The following is a 9,030-nucleotide window of genomic DNA, read 5'->3' as shown; positions in this document are numbered from 1 at the left end:
AACTTATTTGTTTAAATTTTTAAAAATTTTGAACTGATCATAAACTTAGTGAAAAGTTGGATGTTCTGTACAAAGAATTATATTTTTCCTGAACCACCTGAGAGTAACCATCAGTTGCCAACCTGATATCCAGTCACGTGCAGATACTCTAATGTGTAATTCCTACAGATAAAGACGCTCTCCTTCAAAACCATAATACAGCCGTCAGAATCAGGAAGGTAAATAGATGTCTTACTGACATCCAGTCCTTAGACCCCATTGAAGTTTCACCAATTGTCCCAATAATTGCCTTTGCAGCAAAATGACCTAGTTCAGAATTACAGGTTACAGTTAGTTATCTCTTTTGTCTCCTGAATGAAACAGTTCCTTGCATCTTTCCTTGACTTTCATGATCATGGCACTTTTGAAGATTATAGGCCAGTCATTTTGTATAATGTCCCTCAATCTGGTATTTCTTTGTGATTAAACTCAAATTATCCATTTTTGGCCAGAACATCACAGAAATGACACTGTTCTCATTGCATCCTGTCACACAGGGCTCAGTTTCCATTTGTCTCATTATTGATGATTTTGCTTTGATAATTAAGGTGTCTTCTAGGTCCCTTCACTGTAAAGATGTTTTGACCCCATGAGTAATTAATGAGTATTTAGTGGAGAGGTATGTTGTACCTCCCATTTCTCACCAAACTTTCAATTTATTCATCTAATTGCTAATATCAGTATGGAATCACGGTTTCCTATTTTACTCAAAGGGTTGTAATCCATGATTATTATTCATTTTAATAACAAGTTGAACCCTGTACAGCTGTGGGAACTCATTTCAGCAATCTTTTGTGTCCTCTTGCCATGTCCTCATTATTCTTTGAGCAAGCACATGCTCCAGGCTCATGTTGTACTTTCCTTGCCCTAGACCTAGAACTGACCATTCTTGTAAGGAGCCTGGGTTGCATTTGGTGGAAAACTGCATTTTAAAACCAAGATCTGGATGCTAGGTTTGCTCTGCTATTAGGGCATCACCACTCCCAGGCCCTCATAGTAGACAGGGTAGGGAATACATGTTTGTATATGAATATATGTATGTGTGTATAGTATGTAATGATACAGGTACATACGTAGACATCTGTTATGGACTGAATGTTTGAGTCCCCCAAAATTCATGTGTTGAAGCCCTAATCCCAATTGTGATAGTATTTGGAAATGGGGCTTGTGGGAGGTAATTAAGGTTAAATTAGGTTATTAGCGTGGGGTCTTCATGATGGCATTAGTGGCCTCATAAGAAGAGAGGGCATGGCTGGGCGAGGTGGCTCACACCTGTAATCCCAACACTCTGGGAGACCGAGGCAGGTGGATCACTTGAGGTCAGGAGTTCGAGACCAGCCTGGCCAACATGGTGAAACCGTGTCTCTACTAAAAATACAAAAAAGTAGCTGGGCATGGTGGCATATGCCTATAATCCCAGCTACTTGGGAGGCTGAGACAGGAGAATCACTTGAACCTCGGAGGCAGAAATTGCAGTGAGCCGAGATCGCGCCACTGCACTCCAGCCTGGGCAACAGAGCGAGACTATGTCTCAAAAAAAAAAAAAAAAAAAAAAAAAAAGAGCAGCAGTCTCTCTTTCTCGTTCTCTCTTTCTGTCCCATGTAAGGACACAGTGTGAAGGTAGGGAGCAAGCCAGGAAGAGGGCCCTAGCCAGCATCTTGATCTTGGACTTCCCAGTCTCCAGAACTATGGGCAATACATGGCTGTTGTATAAGCCACCCAATCTAGTGTATTTTGTGATAGTAACCTGAGCTGACTAAGACAATGTCTGTATTTATTTATACATATATTCATTTATATACAAATTTAAATCTCTGCTGATTTCTGCATCTATCTCTATATTGAAAATCGTGAGTGCGCACTAATACCTCCAATACCAATCAACACCTCTGGGTTTATTCAAGTTCTCCTTTCCATATTTGTAACTTCTTTCTCCTACAGTGAAAGCATGGACTTCCATTGTCTCTAACATATTTACTCATTTTTTCCACTCCCTCTGTATAACAAATTTCCCATCTCTGTTGCCCACATCTCCACCATGTGGATGATGGTTGGATACTAACAGTGCTGACTGCCTCTCCCTACTTGGATCTAAGACAACCTTGCTGGTGGCCCCAGTACATGTGCATCCCTGCCACCCTGTCTGGCTTTGACACGTGCTCCAGGCTGCCCATTCAAGGAAGCCCTCTTCCACCCTTCTGGACTGATGACTCTGCTGGGTACCCCCTCCCCTATGTCCTCCTCCCCATGCCTGAGCTCGGCCACCCCACTGTAGGCTACCAGCCCCTCCCACCATGCCTTACTCTGTTCAACTAACCGCTAATGGCTTTAAAACCGAATTATTCAGGAAGGAAAGGGAACAAGGAAAAGAAGAGAATTTTATTATGGGTTTTTTCCTGATTATTTTAGTAATACAAAATGACTTGGAGACATTTGGGGAAATACAGAAGAGACAGAGAAAGATAAAAATCCGCATTAATTCTTCCACCCAGAGAAAACCATTATTATCCCTTTCCCTCCAAAAACGTTGAACTTAAACAAAAACAACCTTCACCACCCATCCCTACCCACCAAACTACTAGTTTCCTCAGTTGAGAAAAGAATATATGCACATGCCAGGTGTGGTGGCTCATGCCTGGAATCCCGGCACTTTGTGAGGCCGAGGTAGGTGAATCACGAGGTCATGAGTTCGAGAACAGCCCGGCCAACGTGGCAAAACCTCATCTCTACTAAAAATATAAAAATTAGCCAGGCATGGTGGCCCGCACCTGTAATCCCAGCTGCTCGGGAGGCTGAGGCATGAGAATTGCTTGAACCCAGGAGGCGGAGGTTGCAGTGAGCCAAGACCTCACCATTGCACTCCAGCCTGGGCGACAGAGTGAGACTCTGTCTCAAAAAAAAAAAAAAAAAAAGAATATGTACACATGGTTGAAAAATTCAGAAGTAACCTTCCTTCCCACCCAGATCCCCAAGACCCCGCCCCAGATGCAACTGCTGATATCTGTGTATTGTGTATTCTTCCAGCTATTTTCTATGCATATATAATATATGTTTACTCCATTTCTCAACCAAATTGAACTTTTACCTTTCTTACATATTTCCTCTTAGTCTTTTTGCTCTGCATGTATATAATCTAGCAAAATATGAACTTTTTCCTGTAAGTTATCACTTGAAGTGCCTGCATAATTTTCCATCATATATGTATTTCATTGGTTTCATCTCCTGTTGTTGAATATCTGCAGTTTTTTTACTATCATAAATGATGGGCTTTGTCTTTATTGTGCCAGGGAAGTCACGAAGCCAACCCAGCGTGGTGAAGCAGTTCAGCTGCTTTTGGTGGCTAGTAATAGAATATTGAGCCAAAACTGGCTAAAACAATAGAGGTTTATTTTTCTCAATAATAAGCACTCCAAGGCCGGGCGCGGTGGCTCATGCCTGTAATCCCAGCACTTTCGGAGGCTGAGGCTGGTGAATCATCTGAAGTCAGGAGTTCAAGACCGGTCTGGCCAACATGGTAAAACACCATCTCTACCAAAAAAAAAAAATTAGCCAGGCATGGTGGCTCACGCCTGTAATTCCAGATATTTGGGAGGTTGAGGCATGAAAATTGCTAGAACCCGGAAGGCGGAGTTTGCAATGTGTTGAGATCGTGCCACTGTGCTCCAACCTGGGGGACAGAATGAGACTCTGTCTCAAAAAAAAAGCATTCAAGAGGTGGGTGATTAAACCAGTTTTGCCCAAGATGCCAAAACACAGAAGATAACATTTCAAAGCCAAGTCACTATAGGTAGAATTTCCAAAGCGCAGGTTTGAGGGCCTCTCCCTGTGTTCCTGAACTCCTCACCCTTTTCAGGATTGAGAGAGGAGAGAGAAAGAGAAGATTCTTCAACTGGTTTTCTTCTTCAGATTTCTTCTGAGGTGCCCGGGATGGAGGTTTTACTGCCCTCAACTTAAGGCAGGTCTCAGACAGAGCAGTGAGACCTACTTCTTGACTGACAAGTGAGACAGCTAACAAGACCTGTGGCTGCCAGACAGGAGGCCTGTGCTGGAGGCAGCCACTGTGATGCTGAGTGCTTCCCGGGGTCTGGCATGCAGCACTCAGGAGAGAAATGCTGCTAGTCCAATGAGGGCAGGGGATCCTCTCAGAAGAAAATGGGAAGTGGGCACAGCACCCCTGTGAGGCTGAGGGAGGAAACCCCAGGACAGATGCATCCCCTCAAGAGACCTGCAGGGAATCCCGGAGTAGCAATCTCCTAAGAGCCTGCAGAAGTATCCGTGAGAAAAAATCAGCTGGGTCACAACAGAGACCCCAGTTGGCTTTTAGCAGTACCTACTTCCGAAAGACTCTACCTGTCGTCTTTCCCACACCCTGGCCCTAAGGGATCAAGCACCCCCTAGCAGCCTGGTAGGGGTGAGTGTTGGGTGGAAGGAGAAGAAGCATGAGGCAGAAAAAGAAAGAAACACCAGCCATGGCCTCTTTACACCTCAGGCTGTGGGCCTGACACAGGCCTGGTGATGGAAGGGAGACAGGATGCAAAATCAGATTCAGGCTTTTATTCATCTTGGACTATTCTGATTCCACAATTGCAAATCTGTTTACTAGGGCAAGTGACTTTGGATTATCTATTATCTGAGGGTGAAGACAAAAGTCATGGACCTGCCAGAGTTTTCATCCAGTAGGGGAATATCACTCCCCTGAAGAGTTTAGTTTACAGGGCCAGTGGGGAACAATAGTAGAGTTCATTTTCATCACACCTAATGAGCTGCGTGCTTGACATTCCAGTTACAGGTAGAGCTAAAGTGGCTGAAGCAACAAGGGTTTATTTTTATTTTTTGAGATGGAGTTTCACTCTTGTTGCCCAGGCTGGAGTGCAGTGGCATGATCTCGGATCACTGCAACCTCCGCCTCCCAGGTTCAAGTGATTATCCTGCCTCAGCCTCCCCAGTAGCTGGGATTACAGGCGCCCACCACCACACCCAGCTAATTTTTGTGTTTTCAGTAGAGACAGGGTTTCACCATGTTGGCCAGGCTGGTCTCGAACTCCTGACCTCAGGTAATCCACCCACCTCGGCCTCCCAAAGTGCTGGGATTACAGGCATGAGCCAACGCACCCAGCCGAGGGGTTATTTTTCTCACTTAAAAAGAAGTTGGGAGGCAGGTGACTGCAGGGTTGGTTTATTAGCTCAGTGAAGGCCAAGGACCATGCTCAGCCATCCTCTTGCTCTTGCTCTACTGGCCTCCCTCTATCAGTAATGTCTCCTCTCCTGGCCACAAGATGGCTGCCCTGGATCCAGGCATCACATCCTCACACAGAAAAACATGCCAGACAGGCTCTCCCCTTTTACGGAGAGGAAAATCTCTTCTAGAAGCGCCCCCGAAAGACCAACTTTATGACTCTTGAGCCAGAACTTGGTCACATGTCCATCCCTCCAACACATTTCCTGAATGTCTCTACTTCCTTACTGCCTAAGTTTCCTCAAACCACTATAAACTAGAATCAGTACCTCCCTCCCAAGAATTGCTTCCAGTGAGGTCATCGACCACCTAATTGCCAAAACCAGTGCATGCATTTCACAGACTGGCCTTACTTGGTTTCTAGATCGATCAACACTGGAGACCTCTTCCTGTTCCTTGAAGCTTAATCCTTCCTTAGGGTGTTTTCTCTCCAGGTCTCCGTGTACCTCTCCACCACTCTTCAGGGTTCTGTGGCTCCCCCTCCTTCCTACACACCCTCCGTGGACCCAGCTGACACCTGTGTGGCAAATACTACTACAGTTGCATAGCTAGCACCTACCTCTTTTCTAAGCAGTGGATCTATATTTTAAATTTCTTATATAATATTGGTTCAGGATGTCCCTAGAGAACCCCAAACTAAAACACCAAGGTCATTGTTTTTTCCCTTACACCAAGTCTGCTCTTTCTGTACTCTTTATTTCCATTAAGGGCACCACCACCACCCAAGCTAGAAACCTCAAAACCATTTTCCTCATCATTACCACCATCAACCCATGTCAATTCTGCCTTCTAAATACATCTCAAAATCATCATCTCTCCATCTCAACCACAGCTGCACTGGTTCTGGTTCAGTTCTTCCCAGGACAGTTCTAACAGCCTTTTTTTTTTTCTTTTACAGCTTACAAAATATAATTTTATTTAAATTTGTATACATAAAAATGTACCAAAATTTAAATAAAAACTTTATCCAAATCCTTTCCCACAACAAAATTGGACATCATGGAAAAAAAAAAAAAAAACATTCAAATAAGGTTCCCATCTTTCTACCATAAACTGGTAGATTCTGGGAGGATGAGGAGTAAGAGATAAACGAGGAGAGAAGATACTGATACCCAACACAATGTGATCTTCAGTGTTTTCTCATCTTGAAATGACTTAATAACAGAGATTTCCATAAGAATCAGGATTCATTTTTGACCCAAAAATGGAAGCTTCCACTCCAAAATCACAAATAAGGTTTCTAGTTTTATATTTAGTGTGGGGTAAACAGTATATTCAATATTAACCCAAATGGTAAAAGCACATGGATGGCATATTAATGCAGACCTTACATTATTAAATATATTTTGGAACACTCATGGATTTTTCAAACATATGTTGGAATTAGAAACCTGTAAAATCTGCTGCAGTGTGTAATAGCTATTTGCTTGAATGTCTTGGCAGTGCCTTTTTAGTAGCTAATGTTCAGTGTAATCTTGTGCCTTTTTAGTAATTAATATATTAAATATAATCTTGTCTGAGTTTTTAAATGGTCTGTTTTTCTTTTTCATTAAGTCGGATTAGATGCCCACCAAAATTCTTGTAAATGAAGCAGGACCTGATTTCAAATTCCGTCTATACACACAATATTTGGCCACATAGACCGCTCCCCAAAGTCTGCAAAACACTACCTACTGGGCAGGCTTACAGTGACAGAAAAGAATGAGAACACAAGATATTATTTTTATAAAGACTAAAATCAGATTTAGGCTGTCTAGATATCTTATTCCAGAAAACACAGATTTAAGATTTTTCAGTGATTCTTGCCTTCCCCCCACTTTTCTTCCCCAATGAGATAACCGTTTCTTTCACAATGATGAACCATCCCTTTTTATGGAAAAATGGCTTTCTTTCTCCATCGGATCAGGACAAAGACATCACTTCTTAGCCACAATGGCTACAGCCTTCTTTGGCTGCATCCTTCAGGTCAACGGCTGAAGTAATGGGGAGTCTGCTGTCGTTGAGTATTTTCTGGACCTCTAGGACGTTGGTTCCTTCAAGCCGAACCACCAGGGGCACCTTGAGTTCTAGCTCCTGGCAGGCTTTGGTGATCCCATTGGCAATGATGGCACAGTTGACGATACCACCAAAAATATTGACAAGGATGGCTTCAACCTTAGGATCAGCTGTGAGCAATTTGAATGCTTGATATACTTGAGCTTCCTTTACACCACCTCCAAGATCCAAGAAGTTGGCTGGCTTCCCACCATTAAGGAAAATGATATCACAAGTAGCCATGGCAAGCCCAGCACCATTCACAAAGCAGGCAATGTTCCCATCTAGTCCTATGTATTTTAGATCATATTTCGCAGCTTCATTTTCAGTGGGCTCATTCTCTGATTTGTCGTCCATAGCAAATATGTCTTTTTGTTGGAATTCTGCATTGTCACCGAAGTTTATCGTGGCATCAAAACAGACAACTTGTCCCTCTGGAGTTTCACCAAAGGGATTCACTTCTACCTGAGTAGCACCAATTTTCAGGAAGAGATTATACAGCTTCGTAATTTGATCTGCAGCTTGGCTTTTCAAAGGCCCAACGAAGCCTAGATTTTCTGCCATCCACTGAGCTTGGCTGTCCTTTATTCCTTCAAAAATGTCAATTTGCTCCTTAAAAATGAGCTCTGGGTTTGAAGCAGCCACCTCTTCAATGTCGACGCCCTCCTGGGGGCTGCCCACAGGCACAGGGCCATTGCAGGACCGGTCCATCAGGATTGCCAGGTAGGTTTTTCTGGAAATGTCCAAGGCTTCAGCAACCATCACCTTGTTAACTTTCACACCTTCTTTTGGAGTTTGTTTTGTCACTAGATTGTAACCAATCATCTGTTTAGCCAGCTGTCCCACAACATTAGGGTCTTTTGTTAAATGAACGCCTCCTTTCAAACCACTATTGAAGACACCTTTTCCTCTTCCTCCAGCTAAGATCTGGGCTTTTAAAACAATTTCTTTTGCATTTAGTCTCTTAGCAGCCTTGAGAGCTTCATTCGCAGTATCTGCTACAAAGAATCTTTGAACTCTCACTCTGTTATCAGACATCAGTTTCTTGCTCTGGTATTCCTGCAGGCTCAGCCATCTTCAGGAGGTTAATTGAACTGCCCGGGACCTGGCCGCCAGGAAGGGGGGCGGCAGCACTAGGGCTCGCAGAAGCTCCCATGCCTGCGCTGCCACGGGGGACGCCATCTTAAACAGGAAACCCAGCACTCCAACAGCCTTTTAACTACTGCCCCTTTCCCTTTTTTCCTGCCTTGTATGAAGATGTGATGTGTGGAACTGTGGCAGCCATCTTGCAACCATGAAGTGATGAGAATGAGAACTAAAAGCCAAGGAGCTAAGGATGGCAGAAGAAAGCCGGACAGGAGCTGGGTCTCTGTGAGCCCCGTTGAGCAGTTGAGTCAGTGCTGGGAATCATCTGTCTGGAGACTTCTTGTGATGTGAAGTCATAAATGTCTTTCCTTATGCCTTTGATAATGGCCATTAGTTGCATCATAAGCCATTCCTAATTGACACAGGGAGTAGGAAGATGACAGTAACAATGTGAGCAAACTTACCACTTGTTGATGTGGCACTCTTGAAGCAGCTATTTTAGTCTGAGAGGCAGTTTTTTTGTTTGTTTATTTGTTTGTTTTTAGGTAGCTGGGGCGAAAGCCAAACTATTAAATATTTAGTTTTTAATTATTGTTACTAAGTAGTACATTCAGTAGTCATCATGCCCACATCCC

The 9,030-nt window shown here is 43.6% G+C and overlaps 1 pseudogene; it reads right to left on the bottom strand.

The window, feature by feature from the left end:
- Positions 1 to 6,592: 6,592 nt before the first annotated feature.
- LOC129460490 (succinate--CoA ligase [GDP-forming] subunit beta, mitochondrial-like) lies at positions 6,593 to 8,517 on the bottom strand (annotated as a pseudogene).
- Between the last annotated feature and the right edge of the window lie 513 nt (positions 8,518 to 9,030).

This window comes from Symphalangus syndactylus, chromosome 13 (assembly GCF_028878055.3).
Source record: "Symphalangus syndactylus isolate Jambi chromosome 13, NHGRI_mSymSyn1-v2.1_pri, whole genome shotgun sequence".
NCBI classification, from domain to species: Eukaryota; Metazoa; Chordata; class Mammalia; order Primates; family Hylobatidae; genus Symphalangus; species Symphalangus syndactylus.
Note: the sequence above shows the minus strand (reverse complement) of the source record. Positions and strands in the feature narration are given on the sequence as shown.